The sequence below is a fragment of the Pistacia vera genome, unplaced genomic scaffold (genome assembly GCF_008641045.1).
Source record: "Pistacia vera cultivar Batoury unplaced genomic scaffold, PisVer_v2 Contig190, whole genome shotgun sequence".
NCBI classification, from domain to species: Eukaryota; Viridiplantae; Streptophyta; class Magnoliopsida; order Sapindales; family Anacardiaceae; genus Pistacia; species Pistacia vera.
Genome location: NW_022195991.1, coordinates 2,173,575 through 2,195,169, shown reverse-complemented (window position 1 = coordinate 2,195,169; position 21,595 = coordinate 2,173,575).

Below are 21,595 nucleotides of genomic sequence, written 5' to 3'. Positions count from 1 at the left end.
TGGTGCTTCTGAAGAGGAAGCTGCGCCTGTGCTTCGGGTTCGGTTCCTCTTCGCCTATTAATGCACTCCAGTGTAGAAGTTTCATTTGTTTCTTCTGATGAAACTTCCCTTTGTATTCGTGTCTTTATGGGTTCCCAACTGTTTTCATATTGGAAATATACCTCTGCAAGACAATTTTTTACCTCTCCTATTTGTGATTGCAAATTCTAAGTTTTGTAAATTTTGTAGTTAATGTCTTTAAAAACCATTTTCTAAACCTTCTGTTTAATTCTAGGATAAAAAATGGCACCTAAACAATAAAGAAAAGGAATAGTTTAAAATATTAAAAAAAAAAATTCCCATTGCCTTTATTGGTTCTTTTAAAATTTCATTGTTTTTGTTCTTTGTAAATACTCTGAAATTTTTATAATTGTATGTATTACCAATGGACTAGTAGGATAATATACACAAGAAAGTTGTAAAGTGGATTGGTAAAAAATTTTAAGAAAGAATGAATACTTGCTATTTGCCAATCATTTTCTACCAAATAATGAGGACCTCTATTATTTGCAAAAAAATAACTTTAAATTAGCATAGGTAAACATGAATCAAGTATTAAATAAGTACTATTTCATCTAACAGGCAGTCTAATCAAATGTTTTAGGAGACATAGTTGATTTTAAACTAGCATCTTGAAATTCAGCATTTCTTTTTACTACCAGTAATCCAAGCTAACAATCTCTATTCTCAATATTTTCTTAATTGTTTTCATACCATTTTTCACAATTAATTAATAACATGACATAAATCGTTGGTGAAAAAACTTCAAATGTTTATCAGGATAATTACTTTGAAAATAATTTTATAGCCTACTATTAGACTTGCATTATCTAAAGTTAAACTTATCACTCTAGTACAATATCATAATCTTCTAAAACTTCAACAATTATTATAAATTTTTTGACTACTTGATCAACTCCATTAATCTAAATCCTAAATAAGATTTATTTAATTACATTCATTTAAAAATAATAACTAGTCACACAAAATATAATCTTGTTTAGCTCTACTATTCCAAATATCGGCAGTTAGAGCCACACTAACATGACAAGTATGTATAATATTTTTAATTCTAATTTCATTTTCTAAACAATTTATAAATCATTTCAGTTGCAGTTTTAGAATACTTTTAAATCTGGAAAAAATGAATTTTTAATAAATCTTCAAAATATTTATCTTCAGCCATATTAATAGGTTGATCAGTTGCAAGTATATATAAACAATTGTTCCTATGTACAACTAATTATATGCCAAGTAGTACCATATTAGTTATTTGAGTTTGATGGTTTCTCCATTCCATGTTGAGCAATGTTTATTAGCATGCATTTTTAAGTATAGTATATTACTGATCAGCTTTAAACATTTCCCCAAATACTTGCATCTTGCTTTCTTCACTTGAACTCTATTTTCTACCTCCGTAAAACTATCGAAATGCGTCCAACGTCTGATGTGTGTCTGTCGTCGATCGCTTCAAACAATTGAGAACCGCTTCCGCTGAGATGAAGTTGGCCAAGGACGCATTCTAGAACCACCGGGAGTTGGAGTGTAGCAGCATGGGGGGAATCGGTATATTTTGAGGTGTATCGTATTCTGCGACGAGGAAAGCGGGACTATTGAATCTCCTCCTTCATTCTGTTAGTAAATTCAGCGGTACTAGCCTAGGATAGTAGTTTTTCCTTCCCATGAAATTGATAGAAGGAAATATCTATCCATTGTATGTTAAAAAAAAAAATTGATGTAGAAGAATAAAAAATTAAAGAAAGAGAATTGGATATGGAATATGAAATACGGAAATTGGAAATATGAATTGAAAATTGCAAAAACTAATAAAAATAATAACGAGCAATTGATAAATGATAACAACAGAGATTAAGAGAACAATTGAGAATTTCAATAAAAGATAGAGATTAGAGAGAATGAGAGTATTTGAGTTGTGAGAAATATGAGAGTTAGGGCCAATTTAGAGAAAAAAAATGGGGAAATAAAATGACGAAAAAGACCCCTCTAACTACCATAAAACGGTTATATTTCAAAGATAAAGGGGAGTTAAAAAAACAAAAAAAATTATTTTTATTTTTATTTTTTTGCGGGTTCCAACCCACGGGTTGGCTGTTGCACCCGCCGGGTTGGCGGTCCCTTTACTTAAAATGACAAAAGTGCAACCCGGCCCCGTCGAAGCCTACTTGCGGGTAGGTTGAACCCTTTTAATGCGGGACGGGTTAGAGTTGACCTCTCAAGCAACCCATTTTTTTTTCAACCTCTAGGCAGGCGCGCTCTTATGGTTTGTAGAGTTGCTGGCCTTAGCTGTTGATGTTATATAGCAGAGAAATAAGTTGAATAGCACGGGTTAACCAAAAAACACAACAGCACCAGCCAAAAAAAAGGGCACAGCGCAGCAAACATAAGAAGGGTACAGTCCTCAAACCCAATCCGCAAAGGCCTGCCCGCTTATAAAATAGGCCACAGTATAGCCCAATAGTAGTACAAGACACCCCCCATCTACGGAGAAATGGGACAAAAACAGCCCCCGCACCTAACATAGAACCTGCAGACCCCTTCAAAAGGCCCCAACCCACAATACTCATCCTTGTCCAGCCCATAAAACAACAGGCCTCAAAGTACCACCCCAAGTCAGACATGCCAGCCCAATGCTTCCCACATATTTAACCACTCATAATCCCTCTCCAGCCACAAACCTAATCCACAATAGAGCAAGCCTCGTTCACCTTGCTGCAATACTTCAGCTAAAAAACCACACGGCAAAAGACACTTCTCGCAATCAATAAGAACTCCTGAATTAACAGTTTAAAGGCCACGCCCCCACAGACGACCCCCAACCAATTCTCACCATAAATCACAGAACAAAGAAGGATGCAGGGTCTCACAACAAATGGGGAGGTAGCATCACATACCAAATCCCTTGTAGTAGACAAAATGTATCCAACACCATAACAGAGAGTTGACAAAACTAGCCAACACACACCACAACCAAGCAGTAACCCCTTCGACTCCTTAGGAATTTGGACGTATGGTTGTGTGGCAAGATCGAAGGAGGTTTTCCCAAGTCAGGTTACGACAACAACCAAGTTGTAAAGGATTATGATGCATAAGCTTCTCTTAATTTGTCCTTAAGATTAGTTTGTGATTTGGTTATTGTGTCTTATTGGAATTGGTTATTCAGTCTCCGGCAAAGTATTATATGCCAGTAGGTTGTTGGTTTATATTATCTTGGTTAGTATGAGTTTAAGTCATTGGTGGTGTTTGGATTGTTGCCTATATGAAGGATAGACTTTGAATAACAAAACATGATAAATAAATGAATCTTCTCTCTAATATTCTGGAGCTATGTGTTCCCTCACATGAAAGATCTAGTCTCTACATTTGTGCTACTCGTCACCGGATTTGGCAGAATGTAATGACTTGCTTGTCTTTTGATGAGCATTTCTAAAAATTACCAGCACTTCCAAAATGCACCAGTAGAGACTTCACTTCCTTAACAGAGAATTGGCGGTCTCTTTGGCAGATGGTTTTCAAGACGTTACTATTTGGCGTATCTCGACTACAAACAAGAAGTTCGGTCAAAACCACTAGCAAAAAAACTTTCCGACGAGTCTTCTTCAGATATGCCGGGATGCTGTGATGACGCGACTGTCGAGAGTTTCCTCCAAACCTTTTTGTTTAAACTGTCCATCGATTGATGGCAACAAATGCAGGTCTGTATTTAAGGCAGAGCAAGTTTTTACTTAGCATGAAACATTACTGTAAACAACGATTCGTTCCTGGCGTTTCTTCATCAATGATTTGAAAAATGTCATTTTGTCCCTTAGAATTCGTTGATCAAACAGGCTAGCTTTCCAACTAGTTTGCAGACTGTTCCATGGCGTGCTTATCAGTCCTGTTTCCGAGTGAGTACAAACAAGTTCTGGTGTTTTTGATAATTTTTAGTAAGTTGTTGTATGCAGGACTCATGAAGCTCAAAATTTCGGGAAGCTAGTCTTTCGGCCTCACTCACTTGATTAGGCAATGGGTTTTGGCGCGTCTTCACAGAGGAATAAGCTACGGGAATTTACGTGCTCACTTCGTCTTGTGGGGTCACGTGTACGGGAGGGATGATGTATATGGAATGCTGCAGATTAGTGCTGGAATCAGCAGACATTGAAAAATACTGCAGATCATCATGCTACTGATTTTTACTTGTAATATAAGTAAATCTTAATATTGATGGGTGATTTATTTACTTTATTATTTTACATAGCCTCTGTATTAAATAGGCATCTGTACACATTACAAAGGATATCTGAATCCTACACACATTCTTCTATATTTACTTTTCTTCTCGCCGAATCTCTCATCAACACGCGTTGCCCCTTCGTAATCACTGCCCCCATCCGTTTCAATCCTTCTCTTGGCATTCTTCGGCAATACAATTGGCTCTTTGCATCTCTGGCTCAATGATTACATGGTATAGCAAGAGGTCACAAGTTACTGCTCCGCCCAACACAATCCCTTTTAGCCATTTTGTTCGAAACTCAAAACCAAGTATTAAGATCAGTTTCGTTTTTGTTGTCCAAACCAAAAATAAACCAACACAACACATATACAGCCAACAAATTCATCATGGTCCACCAAACTCCACCATATCAGCACAGAACCAACAGGCACAAATGAGCCAAATACATCAAGCCTCACCCCGATCCCAGTTCTGATCACCACAAACACAGCCCATACCAATTCGGTTCATGGTCCATTCCAACCCGACGGGTCAAAATCCCTACCCAATGTTTCAGTTTGTTCCAGCCGCCACCAATCGGCCAGAACCTGGGGATCCACTTTACTCGCCGGTTTCTGATGGCTCCGAGCTTGTGCTCGTTAAACAACCCCTAGCCGGATCAACTAATTACGCAACTTGGGCCAGAGATTTTCGACGAGCCTTGATAACCAAAGGCAAGGAAGGGTTCATCGATGGAACCCTTCCAAGACCAGATGAACCACACCTTATCAAGCACTGGAACTGGTGCAATACACTTGTTCGAGGATGGATTAGCAACTCCCTGACCCAGGAGATTGCTGCGGGACTACCTCAGACAGAAATCGCCCAAGAAATATGGGCAAACATTCGCGAGATGTACGGGCAATTAGATCTTGCGAAACTATTCAGTTTACGCCAAACTCTTGTTGAAATTAAACAGCAAAATCTCTCTGTAACTTCCTATTTTAATCCCCTTTCGGCGATTTGGAATGAACTTGATGCGGTTAAAGAACCATTTGAAGGGTCCCCAATGATTCTCCAACAGATCCAGCGTGTGAAGGACCAAAATCGGCTGATCCACTTCCTCATGGGCTTGAACGAAAGCTGTCTTCCCTTTCGCACCCAAATGTTGGCCACCTCACCAGCGCCATCACTCCGGCGTACTTACCAGCTTGCTGTCCAAGAGGAAAGCCAGCGGTTGAACTTGCAAGCCACTCATCATCCTGGATCCACAGCCTTCAATGTATCTCAACAACGACTGCAACAAAATGGTGACTCTGATCTGTTGGGTGTAGACGAAAATGGTAAAGGAGAAGTTTTTGAGCAGCTAAAGTTGAATGGAGAAAAGTCTATTTTATATGGGGCTATCAATGGCCTAGATGCACTCACCTAATCCAATGGCCAAAAGACTTTTTCCTTTTATAATGGCAATAATGGGCAAAGTACTTCTCATGGCCCACATGTTTCCCATAACACAAATATTCCACATGGCCAAAATTCTCAAAGTAGGCCCCATCATGCTGGATCCTCTAAAAAGGGGAGATATTGTGATTATTGTAAGCAAAAAAATCACAATAAAGACACCTGTTGGAAGTTACATGGACGCCCACCTAATCAGAGATTTGGGCCCGCTACAGCAAATCAAATTAATCAGCATGTTACTTCTGGAAATGGGATTACAGCTCCGGTGATCAGTCCAAATCAATATCAACATTTGCTTCAGATACTCAATCAGATCCCCCAGGCCAATACAGCATCCTATGCAGGTACATCTTTTTGTTTTCATTTGATTAAAGATGATATCTGGATAATTGATTCAGGGGCTAGTGACCACATTGTTTGTACTCCCTCCCAAACTTTTCTTCCTTCTCCCACCATCCACACAATCCGCCGCATCTGTGTCCGTAATGCCTAATGTACAGAGTGGCCCCCGCCACACAAATATGAACGGTTACATTTCCAAACGCTTAGTCCTTCACAATGTCTTGGTTTGTTCCGGCTTTTTCGATTTATCGTATATCTGTTTTCCAAGCTTTTGCCATCTATATTTGTAGTTATTGAAATTTTTTTTCCTAAACAAATGTTTGAGTTTTAAGACCGTTCTGACTGGGAAACTGATGGGCTAGCGGGTTAACGTCCACCATGGTTCTCTCTATTAGCGTGGTTATATGTGACCTTAATACAACAATTAGGAGAAAGTCTACTGTTGGTATTAACCCAAAATAAATCTTTCTAATTGTAATTACAACACTAAGCTAAAAATTCTCTTATATTTGCATCAAAGATTGGGCTAGTGCATCGGTGCTACCACCTAATGCTATTTTCCATTCCCTCTGCCAACAATCCCGTATCACATTTCCCAGAAACACACACCTTCCACCACACGCATTTTTTCTTATTTCATATGGACATTGGGGACCTTACTCACACACCAAATCACGTGGATCGGATTTTGCCGTAACTATTGTTGATGATTTTCTCGGGGTACACTTGGTCTTCCTCATGCTTCTAAAACCCAAACACCTCAACACATTATAATGTTTTGTGACATGGTCAAACCTCAATTGACATGTCTATTCATTTAGTGCGAACGATAAGCTGCCGGATTTTTTTAACTTTCACTGTTCGTGAATTCTATCGTTTCTCCAGGGTTTTAGGATCCATGTAAGCTCTTGGTTGTATACCCCCGCCAGCAAAATGGCTATAGTCGAAACCAAACATAGGACATCTTTCAGAAGTAGCGACCGTGGCACTAAAACACCAAGACACATACCACATTAGCTTGGGGGCGAATGTCTTGTGGTCCGCTACCTTCATCTCAATCAGAGCCGAAGCCGGGTTCTCATGGTAAACCCCTCTATGATCTCCTCTTTGGCAACCCGTACAGTTGATCATCTTCGGTAGTTCAGTTGTTATCTTGTATTCACTAATATTTGGGGTCCATGACGAATTTGAATACCGACGCCGACACTGGGTGGTTCGTTATGAGGATATCTATCCGATTGCATCAGAAGGTTATCGCTATATGATGAAATCGCAGATTTCTAGGCATGTAGGACCAGTTATTTAGAAGAGTTTCCTAGAGGATAGTTGTATTTTGCTATTGAAGACACGCTTGCCTTTTTTGAAGGGTCGGTTCAAACATCTGCACCATGCTCCTCACCAGTTTATCTCTTATTTTGGAGATCCTCTCTCCGATCCTCTGTCTGGACCATATGCTTAACCGAGCATCCTATTCAATGTGGAAACTAACCAGATCCCACTTCAAGATGCTGCTCCTTTGATTCATCACCACAGAGATATCAGACACTAGGCCACCACCTCCTTCTCTCGAACACTCCTCCTATAGTTCTTGATGATCGAAACCGGCTCCACGAGCGATCTACAACGATCCACTACGACCTCCTATTTGGACAGCGACTAAGTCTTCTCACACTATTCTCAACTGCCACAGGTAACACTTAAGTCCAACTTCTAATTAGTGCAGTTTATGACGGCTGTTCTCTGCACACAGGGTTATGGTATTATTCAGATTTCAGACACATCAAGAACCTTTTGCTATTCTGATGCTGGAGGGTGTGTCTAACCATAAATCACTGGCGTCAGAGCCATGGTATCGCTGCGACATGATTGTCTTGGCTCTTCGATCCTCAACTAAAATCAGTAACTTTGGGATCTCGTTCCTCGTAGACTACTCATTAGGAACCATTAGTGCAATTTGCAATGGGTTGTGATTATGTGTTGACAAGGGGGATCAAGCATCGAGGTCTGATGGCTCGATTGAACGGTACAGCACAGCCCTTTCGTGCAAACCAGGCGTTCACAAGTGCGAGAGAGCCTTGTGATCCTATACAGAAACGCTTTTGTTCCCCAGTGGCCAAACATAGTTACGTCGGGCCTTCTGTCAGTAGCGCTATGCGCAAACTGTCCCGCCTATTCACAAATGGAGTGTCATAATCTTCCTCCATGGGGACCTTCAGGAAGTTTCATGGATATCCGCACCAGGACTTAGTAGGCACGGGGCAGGGAATGCTATCTAGTGGTCGTCTAAAGCAGTCCTATATGGTTGCTTTAAAACAGAGCGCCCCATCCCACAAAGAAACGTCGTGGATGCAAGACACATCACCGGAGGCCTTACCAACATAAGATTGTGTCCAATCCAGCACACTCTTTGTATTCGTACTCTTCATTCTCTATGGTGAGTTTAGTGGACGAACATTCTAATCGCAGGACATAATGAGGGAGAAAGGCGCGGAGGACCTCCATACTACTAAATAACACTGCTCAAGTAAAAACATTTCGGTATAACAGATCTGGGGGGAGGCGTAATTTATCTGGGGATAGAGATCGCAACGTCTCCCAGCGAAGGGATTAATCATTTGTTCAACGAAGTATGTTCTATGAGCCTTGGTCGTCAATATTGGCTTTGCATTCTGACAAACTGTACGCGGCCATTATTGAGACAAATGATACTGAAGCTCATCAACCCAGCAATAATGATCATGCACATCATCTTCAAAAGATAGATCTCATTGGAAGAATCCATCTCACTATCAGAAGCTTGTGGAAGATTGATTTATCTCACCACTGAAACGTTCCGATATAGATTGTGTCACATTTTGAGTCAATTTATGATTGGGCACAAAAGCAGTTCATTAGGATTTTGGACCATGGGCTATCCCTCAAATACCCCACCCTTGGCCGTCGGCAAGGGCTTTCCCTGCGTGCCCATTCCTAGGAATATCCCCACCTGACAGAGTGTGTTCTTTGCCTTCCCCACCTCTCGAAACACAGACCTGCAGGCTAATTATGTATGGACAAGAGCTAGCCTGATTGGTATCTCACCTCTCTTGTCACAGTACTATAGTACAGTCTTGTTCGAGAGGGGTGGCAAGGCAGAAGAAACCCACTGCAGGGGATGTGACTTCCTAGAGTGGGCGCATAGGAAGACCCCTGCCCGATGGCCCCAGGGCGGGGTAGTTGAGGGATAGCCCATGGTCTCACATGATGCAGCATTTAATAAGTACTACAAATACTTGAAAGGTGTCCTTTGGCCTAGGGAAAATCTTCTGTTGACCAGAGATGGAAATTATTGGATGGATGTCACTGCTAGGGTGATTCGATGACGTTAGGTCTAGAGTGTGTAGGGGTCATGCCCTCATTTCTATTGTACCGAGAAGAAGGTCACTCTAACTGGGTTTGTATAAAATTGGATGGATCCACCTTTGGAGGAATAACTCCTGGAAAACAAAAGAAGCAGTTAACACGATTCTCACGTTTTCCTCAGTAGAAGAGAAGTACAGCGGGCAGGTAAAGTAAAACACAACTTGACTGAGATTGTTTGGATCTTGGATTACTGATGAGAGTTTAGACAGGGAGGTACAACAGGGGAAAAACCCTGCACTTTGTATGTGGTGACAATAAACTGGCTAACTGCCATGAACGCAAATCCGGTTATCATTTGAAAGGACTAAGCATATATTTATGAAATGATAATGACTGGTCTTTTGTGTAAGATAAGAGATCAAGAGGAAGAATTTCAAAGACCTATGCACATCAGGATATAACAGAAACAAACATCAGAATTTACGAGCCTTTATGTAGGCTCGTCGACATTCATAGTTCTACCAACTAGGATTTTTTCGACTACTACCAAACATCAGTCCATCTTGAGGGAGAGAGTGATTTGCTATGAATCAGATTATGGTGCTGGAATCAAAAGCCATTGATTAAAATACTGCAGATATCATGAAGAGCGTTTATTTACTGGAATATAGTATCATTTATATGATTGATGATTGTATTTCCTTTATTATTTACATAGATTGTATAAAAAACATCTGTAACAATTACAAAGGATATATGAAAATACCAACACATGTACTCCTTATTTTTTGTTCTTCTTCTCGGCATTCATTCGCAAAATAGTTGCCTTCTATTGCCATCCCTTATTCTTCTTTCGTGGCATTCTTCGGACAATACAATTGCCCTTTTTGCCACTCACTGTAGAGATTATACAGTTTGTCTATAAAAAGTCGATGTATGTCAACTCAATAAATGATCTTTTCCTGTACTAGCTCTCAAAGCGCCATATCCTACCTCACAAGATTCTACATACAAACCACTAATGCTCATTTAAGAGATATATGGACGAGAGCCTTACTTGTCAAGGCAACTGGCAACAATACTCATTACTGACCTCAAAATGTTGAAATTGGTACTTTTCTTCTTGAAAAGGAGGTGGGAACTTATGAGAGCTAGCATAGCATTGAGGCTCAATCTTTCTCTCTGTAATACCTGTATTCTTTCATCTTTGTATGTCTTATAGGCAAAACATTATAGACACAAAGATACAAAAAATAATGAAAGTAAATAAGATGGCGAGGTCAATAAAAATACAGTAGAGTGTAAGATTTTTTAGCACTGAATCAACTATAAAACTCTCTGTTTAGCCTGTTATTTATGTATTTCTTCGCCACCTACTATAATCTCAAGCTCCATATTCAAATCTCATGATCTATCATAATGTAATTTCTAAGACCTCTGAGCCTTGTGCACGTGCAAGTCGTAGGCGTCGACCAATATGCACGTTTCACATGTCAAACACGGGATACTTCGAAAGAACTCTACGACACAATACTGCTTCCACAGGCCTTTGACCATTAAAACCGTCAGAACATCCACTTGTAATTCCTATAAAACGGCTACATCCAGACAACTGGGAATAGGTGTGAAAAAGCCTATGTCTATAACTGGTGATGAAAGATTCATCCTGGTCCTCATTGCAAGTCCCGTTTTTCTTGCTATAGACCGTGAAGAGGTCGACTTACTACAACCTTCGATGGACGAGGCAATGAAAACTTGCCTCTCGATTCAGGTTTGTGCCGTAGTCTTTTCGTGCATTGCTTTAGACAACATAATTCCCACTATATTCATTGTTCTGGTATCTTCAGGGTTGTCGAATGGAGGTCTTGGTTGATGGGGGTTCTACTCATGATTTTATTCAAGAACGTCTCGTTGTGCATCTTGGCTTGGCTATTCCACTTCTCTTAATTTCCATGCTATGATCAAGAATAGGGATACCATGCGTTGTGTGGGAGTGTGCTCGGGGGTTCCTTTGCTCTTGGATGGTCATCAGTTTATGGTTGACTTATTTGTCATTCCCATTCATGGAGTCGATATGGTATTGGTTGCGCAATGGTTAGCCACCCTTGGACCAATTTTGATGGACTACAAAGCTTTTACTTTATCCTTTATGTGGAATGGAGTGGCGTTGACATTGACAAGTCACCAACCACCATCAATCAAAGCAGTTCAGCTAAATTTGTTGGTTAGAATGTTCAATGTCGACTCCATTGATTCTACTTTTCAGTGTTTCAGTTTGGCAGTATGTGCAACTTAGCAACCTTCGCAAAAACCTACAGATTTACCAGTTGAAATAGCAGGCATTTTACAGCAGTACACTGATATATTTGCATTGCCAACAAGCCTCTAACTATTATTGTATTTGTCTTCACCCAAATGCTACACCTATGCAAGTTCGACCTTACCATTACCCACATTTTCAAAATGGCGAGCTCGAGCTTATGGTGCAATTGATGTTGACCAGTGGTTTGATTCGCCCAAGTCACAGTCCTTTTTCCTCGCCAGTATTGTTAGTGAAAAAAAGGGATGGTTCGTGGCGTTTCTGCGTGGACTACCGAGCCTTGAATAAAGTAAGAATTCCAGACAAATTTCTAATTCCCATAGTTGATGAACTCTTGGATGAGTTATTTGCTGCTAAAGTTTTTTCCAAAATCGATTTACACTCAGGTTACCATCAAATTCGAATGGATGATCAAGATATTAACAAAACAACGATTCAAACTCACGATGGCCACTATGAGTTTGTTGTCATGCCTTTTGGCTTGACAAATGCTTCTGCCACCTTCCAAAGCACGATGAATGAGGTATTTCGACCTTTCCTACACAAATTTGTTATTATTTTCTTGATGATATTCTTGTATACAGTCGAGACATAGACAAGCATGAGTATTACTTGGCCATGGTCCTAAAATGTTTGCAAGACAATCAATTATTTGCCAAACAAGAAAAATGTTTGTTTAGGGCGACAAGACTCAAATTTTTTAATCACATTGTGTCCGATAGGGTTGTAGAACCGAATCCTTCTAAAATTTGAGCAATGTTATTCCATTGCTCAACACTCTTTTTATTGTTTTGACCCACACAGTAATAAAACCTTTGTGTCCCGCCATGTTAAATTTGAAATGACTTTATTTCCTTTTCAACAACTCTCCCCTATTTCTTCTCAGGTAGATCCTACCTCCACTAACGAATTCCTTAACACTCTCCTCCAACCCACCCAACATGGCCTATCTTCTCCTACTTTCCTATTAGGCCCACCACTCACAAGGCCCATTTCTTCTCCAGCCTTCCTAGATAAAGTTCCATCCTCCAATATGCTTATCAAACAACTCCCATCACCTGCACAGTCTGTTCCTCACCCGCCTTCTCCACCTCTCTCTCTCTCTCTCTCTCTCTCTCCCTTGACCGTGTCTTCCTTGCATCCATCTCAACTATCGATGCACTCACCTACACGCAACGCAAATCGCTCCCCCTCTCCACAAAATTTGGTTCATTCCAAGGTTCCTATCTCAACGTCTTCGGTGCCATCGAATGTACCTGCCTCTCCTCTAGCTCAAGTAAGTTCCTCTCCCACTTCCCCTTCCTTTTCCACCTCTCTAGACCAGACTACCCACCACTTACCACCTACAATCAATCCTGATCACTCTTCTCGCATCATTACTCATTCTCTCAACAATATATTCAAACTCAAAAAAATCTTTGATTTAAACACATCTCTCTCTTCCTCTACCTCTATCCTCTCTAAACCAACCTCTTTTACCCAAGCCCAGAAACTAAAACCATGGCGGGAGGCTATGTGCAAAGAGTTTGCTGCTCTACTTAACAATTCCACATAGTCTCTTGTTCCTTCCTCTCTCAAACAGAATATTATTGGAAGTAAGTGGGTGTATCGCATCAAACGACATTCGAATGGTTCTATTGCTAGCTACAAGGTTCATCTAGTTGCTAAGGGCTTTCACCAACGGTCTAGAGTTGATTTCACAAACATATTTAGTCTTATTGTTAAGCCGATTACTGTTCACCTTGTTCTTGGCATTGTCATTTCTCGGGGCTAGTCCTTGCGACAATTGGATGTAAACAACGCTTTCTTGCAAGGCTGGTTGGGTGAAGATATCTTTATGCAGCTACCTCAAGGGTTTCTACATTCTCAGTTTCCAAACTTTGTGTGTAAACTAAACAAAACCATTTATGGCCTTCGCCAAGCTCCTCGTGCTTGGTACAATGAGCTGCGAGCTTTCCTCACCCTCATTGGTTTCTGTAATTCACGCTGTGATATTTCTCTATTTGTGAGTTGGACTTCTACTATTACTTTCTATCTCCTTGTTTATGTGGATGACATAATTATTACAGGTAATAGTGATGTTGCTATTCAGAAGTTTATTGATACTCTCTCCAGTCGATTCTCACTAAAAGATTTAGGCTCTTTAAGTTTCTTTTTGGTTGTTGAAGCTACTTGTACAGCTTCTAGTCTTCATCTCTCATAGCATCAGTATGTTCATGGTCTTCTAGCCAAAACAAAACCTGTTAATACTCTAATGACTTCTACTAAGTCTCTTTTGCTTTATGATGGTTTCCCAAATCACAATGCCACGAAGTATAGGCAAGTCCTTGGTTCTCTCCAGTACTTGTCTCTTAACGTCCCGATGTCTCATTTGCAGTCAATAAGCTTTCTTAGTTCATTCATTGGTCATCTACTAATCATTGGAATGCAGTCAAACGTATTCTTTGTTTTCTTAAGGGTACATTTCACTATGGATTACTTCTTCATTGTCATTCTTCTTTGGCTCTCCATGCCTTTGTCGATGTTGATTATGCTCAAACAAAGACAACTATTCCTTTACTTCTACCTATGCCATACTCTTAGGTCCTAATCTCATTAGCTGGAGCTCCAAGAAGGAACCAACTATGGCTCGGCCCACTACAGAGGCTAAATATCGTGCCATAGCTTCCATTACAGTTGAGTTAACCGGTTATCTCATCTCCTCCAAGAACTTGGTTTTAATCTATCCACTATGCCTACTATTTGCTATGATAATGTCGCAGCAACATATTTATGTGCTAATCTGGTATTCCACTCACGAATGAAGCACATTGCTATTGATTTTCACTTTGTTCGAGATTAAATATTGAAGAAGGAACTTTATGTTACTCATGTGCATACTTCTGACTGATTCTCTCACAAAGCCACTAGCCCAGGCTCTATTCTAATCTCATCAAATCCAAGCTTAGCATTCTACCGAACAGCTTGCTCTTGCGGGGGCATGATAGAACGTGATAAGAATTGCTCCTAAATCATAGGCTTTCTTTTAGTTTTAGTTTGTTTATGGTTGAACGTGTAATGTGTTGTGGAGATTGTGGTTAGTTTTTTATTCCTTATTTGTATAGCAGAAACGGTTCCTTGAGATGTATTTAAAGTTGTAAAATGCTATGAATATAATAAGCTAATTTTATATCTCTCTTTTATCAATTACAACGTTCAATTCTGAGCATTGTTTTGTAATGTTGACCTAGTAGGGATGTTATTTATGTGACCACTTGGAAAATTGACACAATTAACAATTTTTTTTTAGAGTAAACGACATGTTCCCACCCAAAGATTAGCAAAATTCCAAGTTCCCACCCNAATTAGGCATAAAACATAACAAAAACATAATATGATAGGAATAAAAAATATGTAAATTACACTCTTATCAGGTAGCAACTGCAATTCCACAACCACATTCGGCCGGGACGAGGTGTAGCCAAACACATGCGAGTTGCGAGTCAACGGGCATAACCCAACCCCCTTGACCGTCAAAGAGGGTTGTGTCCGATGTATGACGACACTTCACCAAATCAAAACGGCCAAAATCAAATGGGGATGAGGAAGAATCGTGTGGGGTATGTAATTTCTGTGGAACCATTATTGGCGCTGAGAAGGGGACTTTGACGATGCGATGACACTTGGAGAAGAAGCACCCCCAAATAATGCAGCTGCCCGGTACATCTTCAACCGGATTAGGTAGGCAAATTCAAACTCAACTTAATTTTAATCCACAATTCTTAACTCTCTCAACATGACAATACAATGCATATGTTGCACGAGAGGAAATAGCAAGATTCATAGTTGCTACGTACTCTCCCATTTGTTTATCTGAAAATCCTTATTTTATTCATATGATTAAAACTGCATTTTGTCCAACATATACCCCTGTTAGTAGAAGTACAAGTAGAAGAGATATACTAAAACTTTATAACAAAATAAATAATAAACTTAAAAACGAATTTCAAAATTTTAGGAATATATCTATTGCACTTACATCAGACATATGGGCTTGTAGATCAAAAATCGATTTTTTAACTGTCACAGTACATTTCAAAAATTGATGGGTTTTAAACCATAATATGAAAAACATAGTGTTGACACTATTTATTTTACACTTCTTGAAGTTTTGCAAGAATATCTATTAACTGATAGAGTTGTAGTGCTAACGCTTGATAATGCAGCTGCTAACACCGCAACAATCTCTTTATTTGAAAAGAGATTGGATCCGCGTGGTGAAGGCAATTTTTTTCACCAGATATGTGCTTGCCACCTCATTAATTTGATTGTTAAAGCAGGTTTAGATGCTATACATTCGAAGATGGAGAGGGTGCGTGTGGCTATCAGATTTATCGTCGACAGTAGCAATAAAAGATGGCAGGAGTACGTCAAATATTGTAGGCAAGAAGACCTACAGGTTCGACCTTTGAAGTTATGTATGGACATGCCTATCTGTTGGAACTCCACCTACTTGATGTTGGAAAAAACTTTGCCAACCACAAAACAAATTACAGATTTCGTCAACCAAAAGAACTATCCAGAGGAAGTTGTCAGCTATGATGATTGGGCGGTTTGTGAACTTTTTTATTCATTTCTTAAATTACTAATCTACCCCTAAAAATTAATAAAACCCTTTACAGAATTTCATTTCGCCCCTAAAATATAAAAAAAGGTAAGGGGGGAAAAAGAAATTTTGCAAGCCCATAGGACCGGTCTGGGTCCTAAAATTGCTCATGGGACCAGTCCCAAAAGGACCAGTCCCAAAAGGACCAGTCCTAAACGAGCCTAGGCTCGGGCCTGCTTGGGACCGGTCCTTGACTAGGTCTAGTTTGAATTGCCCCATTTTTTCGCCACGACTTAGAAAATCGTGCTGTGGCGCCAAGTCAGAATTTCACTCTTTTTCTTCTCGCCTTGATTTATCTACACTCGATAGGTCCAAGATGTCTGAACACTAGCACAGCACGAATAATCCATTCTTTTGCACCTGAATACTTGAAAACACACACAATACCCGTGATTCTGAAAGATAACGAAACATGCAAGAAATCACATCATAAGTCATGCATTAAACCTTAAATTCCTTACAGTTTCACCCCCAAATCACTAAATAAATCTGAATTTCCAACACTCAACATTATGCCATTTGGCCTAAAGAACACGAGGGTGACCTACCAGCGTTTAGTGAATCAAGTGTTCATTGAACAAATTGGCAAGACCATGGAGATATATATTGATGACATGCTCATCAATCAAAGGTTGCTGAAAGTCACATCGATGTTAGTAAACGGTCCTGTATACGCAGCAGAAACAACAAAATAATCTAACAGGATCGTTTACATGAGCCAAGATCAAGGGTATAATTTTACAATTTTATCATAATAAGAATCTGCAGAAATATTAATCATGAGTTAAGAGAAAACAAACGCACGTTGGAGGCTCCTCCAAATTTGTCGACGAATGTTTTGCTACCGATCCAAGTGTAGGATCGAACCCACATAGTCCACACGAAGACAATCCCAAAAGAACTAAGGAGGGATTTGCTAGATCCTCCTTAGCCTTAAGAATCAAGAAGACAAATCAAATGAATTGATTTTGGGCAAAAATTGGATTCTGCAGTGGGAGTGTACAATGGGGCTGTGTGTTTTTGTTTTTCCAAAAAAAATCTCAATCAAAATTCACATATTTTTTTTTTTTTTTTTATAGTAAAAACAATTTGCCCTAATCCCATACAGAATAGGCTTGGGCTCCAACCCAAACGCCCCATGTTGCCAAACACTCCCAATTTGATTTATTTTATTTTCCATCATTATCTCAATTAAAATCAATTAATATATATTTAAATATATATTAACATTTAACAATAATGATAATATATTTAAATATGTGCGAACACACATTTAAACGTAATTTCACTTATTTAATTTTTCTAACAAATTAAATAAAGGCTACGACCTCAGCAAATTTAATTGCACTGTGAAATTACCAAAATACCCTTTCGCCTTAAAAGACGAAAACGCCCTTCTTTCTTCTTGGATCTTAAATTGTCTTCTATGTGTGTGACCCATAGGCTCCTCATCATATCGGCAGTGTATAGTATCGCGATTAACACCAATTAATCGTCTCACTAATACACAGACCAAGATTGGCCCCTAGCAAGGCATCATGGCCACCCGATAGATTCGGATTCAGCAAAGTAGCTACCTGTCAACGATATGGTTACCGTGCAATTCGATCCTTTCATCATACGTTATCTCGACGAGACGAAGGCATAGAAATAGTGTCAACCTTCGGTTACTCTCGATATTATTTATTCAGTTTCTGGACCAATGACCCGTATTATAAACTGGATAGAGCAACAACTCAATCCCACTGTGGCCACAGTTTTAGTGTCATTGCCATATACTGAATTGCGCCGTGAGATAACTTTCTCCCGTACCCGGGAGTGATAAATCCTCTGTCAATCCACCATAGTCTTGATACACTCCTTGATGCAGCCAATCACCACCGTATTGACAGCTCTGAAAAGAACTGCGTTAGGCTAGTGTCAAACTACACCAATCGGTGCACAAGGCGCTCCGGTGATCTCAAGTCTAAGGATCACATGCACCACCATTCGTTAGAGGATTTGTTCCATAGACACTGGGGTTACCATCCATATGGAATCCTCTGGTGGGTCAGTCCAGTGAACTTGCTGTGGTGTAATCGCCTACAACAAACACCCATGTGTTGCACCAGGTTGTCACCAAACAACCTTGACAAGTGAGATCAGTCACTGCCTTTCGACAGGGTCGTTCAACACTATGATAGCCTTACCGTATTATCTGTGCCCTTAGTTCAGAATAATACTGGGGCTACAGACGTTTCTAGAATGGCCACCATATGTGCTCATAGGGTTCTCACTATCAAGATTTGAAACACTTAATACCCTCGTCACGGTTCTACCATTCTAAGGACATATATCAATACATATTGCAATAATAATGATTTACGCGATGTAGAATAAAATGTCGTTTATTGATTAATGAACATTATTACGAAGAATCAATTCTACAATAATTGATTGGCTTTAGGGCATCTATTCTAACAATCGAGCATTTAGGAGAAATGTTTGGTATTCTAAAGAAATACCAAATATGGCTAAATCCCTTGAAATGTGCTTTCGGAGTAAGCTCAAGGAAGTTCTTGGGTTTTCTAGAGAATTAGAAAGGTGTTGAAGCCAACCCAGATAAGATTCAAGCTCTTTTGAACATGCAAAGTCCGACCAAGATAAAACAGGTTCAAAGTTTGACAGGGTGAGTAGCCACGTTGAGCTGATTTGTTTCTCGAGCAATTGACAGATGCCTGCCATTCTTCGAAACCTTGAAAGGTAATAAGGGTTTCAAATGGATAGAGGAGTGCGAGAAAGCATTCCAGGAGTTAAAAAGGCACTTGAGGCAGCCTCTTTTTTATCCAACTCGTTCCAAGCAAGCCCGTACTGTTGTATTTATCGGTATCTAAGTCCACGATCAGTGCGACTTTGGTACGCGAGGAAGGAGGAGTGAAGTGGCCAGTTTACTATGTGAGCAAGCAGTTGCTCAATGGCGAAACAAGGTATCCAGAGATGGAGAGGCTTGCCTATGCACTCATCATAGCCGCTCAAAAATTGCGGCCCTACTTCCAGGCACACTCTGTGCATGTGCTTACAAATTTTCCACTGAAAAAGGTAATGCAAAAGCCCAAGGCACCGGGTAGATTGATTCAGTGGACAATGGAACTGAGTCAGCATGACCTCAAGTACCTCCTGAGAACAACGATCAAGGGACAAGCATTGGCTAACTTTATCTTAGAGTTCTCATATCAGCCCGAAGAGGAGTCAAGCCAGCCTGAAGCAAGCACCTCAAGAGTAAACAATTTATGGAGCACAAGCTTGACAACTTGTGGCAGTGGACCTTGTATGTAGATGGGTCTTCAAATAAAAAGGGAACAAGAACCGGGCTCCTACTCAAAGGTCTTGAAGGGGATCCAATCCGAGCTATAGTTATAGTTAGATTCGGGTTTGCCGCCTTAAACAATGAGGTAGAATATGAGGCCATGCTCGCAGGAGTCTGCTTGGACAAAGAAATGGGGACAAGATCAATCAAAATCTATAGTGATTTCCAGCTCGTCGTCCATCAAATATCTGGAGAATACCAAGCCAAAGAAGACAGAATGGTGTCCTATATCCGAAAATTAATGTTCGAGCTTGAGCACTTCAAAGCTTATACAGTTCAGCAGATTCCAAGGGAAAGGAACTTTGTGGCAATGCTTTAGCTCGCTTGGCTTATACGATGAGCAAAGATACAATAGATTCAATCCCCATCAAATTCCTGCCAAGTCTAAACATCCTCGCATCAAAGGAAACAACTTTGGCAACAAGGCAAAGGTATAACTAGATGGACAAAACAAAGCCAAGGCACTGCGAGCAAAATTAGCTTGATTTACACTTATTAACGACAGGTTGTATAAGAAAGGCTACAATTCCCTGCTCTTGTGATATGTAGATCATAAGGATGCGAAGTATATCTTGAAGGAAATCCACGAGGGTATCTATGGAAACCACGCTGGGGGCCAATCTTTGGCATACAAGGTACTCTGCCAAGGGTACTATTAGCTGACAGTCTTTGATGATGCGGTTTACTTTGTGCGAAAATGTGGTAAGTGTCAGAGATTTGTAAATATTCTGCGAGCTCTACCCCAAGAGTTGACTACCCTAACAAGCCTGTGGCCATTTGTAATTTGAGGAATTGATCTAATAGGCCCTCTGCTTCAGGGAAAATGAGTTGTCAAGTTCGCAGTGGTCACGGTCGATTACTTCACCAAGTGGCAGAAATTAAGCATTTGGCGACCATAACTTCGAACAAGCTAAAGGATTTCCTCTACAAAAATATCATTTGTAGGTTCCAATCCCACATACCATCATAACTGATAATGGAAAATAGTTCGATTGTGAAGACTTCCAATTGTTTTGTTAAAGGCTTGGCATCAAGAAAAACATCTTTGCTGTCGACTGACCTCAAGCTAACGGTCAAGTAAAAGCAGTTAATAAGGTGATCAAGCACACCTTTAAGAAAAAACTTGATTCCCTTAAGGGAAGATGGGTAAACGAGCAACCTGAGGCTTTATGGTCATACAAAACTTTAGCTAGAAGCTCGACAGGAGAGACCCCATTCTCGCTCTTTTATGGATACGAGGCGATAGCCTCAGTTGAAGTTGGGGTCAGCTCGTTTCAGCAAGAGGTCTTTGAAAAAGATTCAAACGAGGATCTTCTTCGTTTGAAGTTAGACTTGATCGAGGAACATCAAGGTAAGTCTCAGCTAAGAGTTGCCTCGCACCAACAGCGAGTGAAGAGATACCTTAACTCAAAACTCAAGAATCGAGACTTCGGGATAGGTGACCTAGTTATAAGAAAGATCATCCCTGGTGTACAGAATGCAAACTTGGGGGCACTTGGGCCCAAATGGGAAAGTTATTTCAGGATCTCAGAAAAGCTCGCATTGGGAACCTTTCACTTGGAATTCCTTAATGGCGAAGCAGTTTTGCGAACATGAAACATCAAGCATTTACAAAGATACTATCAGTAAACAGCTCAGGTCCAGTATTGTTACTCTATTATTATCAGTAATGTAAGGTCTCTCATGACTAATTTTTTGTTATCAATAAAGAGATATATTCATAATCTTTCCTGTTTATTTTTTATTTTTAAGATCGCGACCTAAGCGATAAACCCTAAAAAACTTGGAGTCAAGAGCTCGAAAAAAGGCAGCTTAACTATATAAGCAACACCATAATTTGAACTCATCAAGGAAAAAATTCCATGACACGATGAGGTTAAAAGTCAAAAA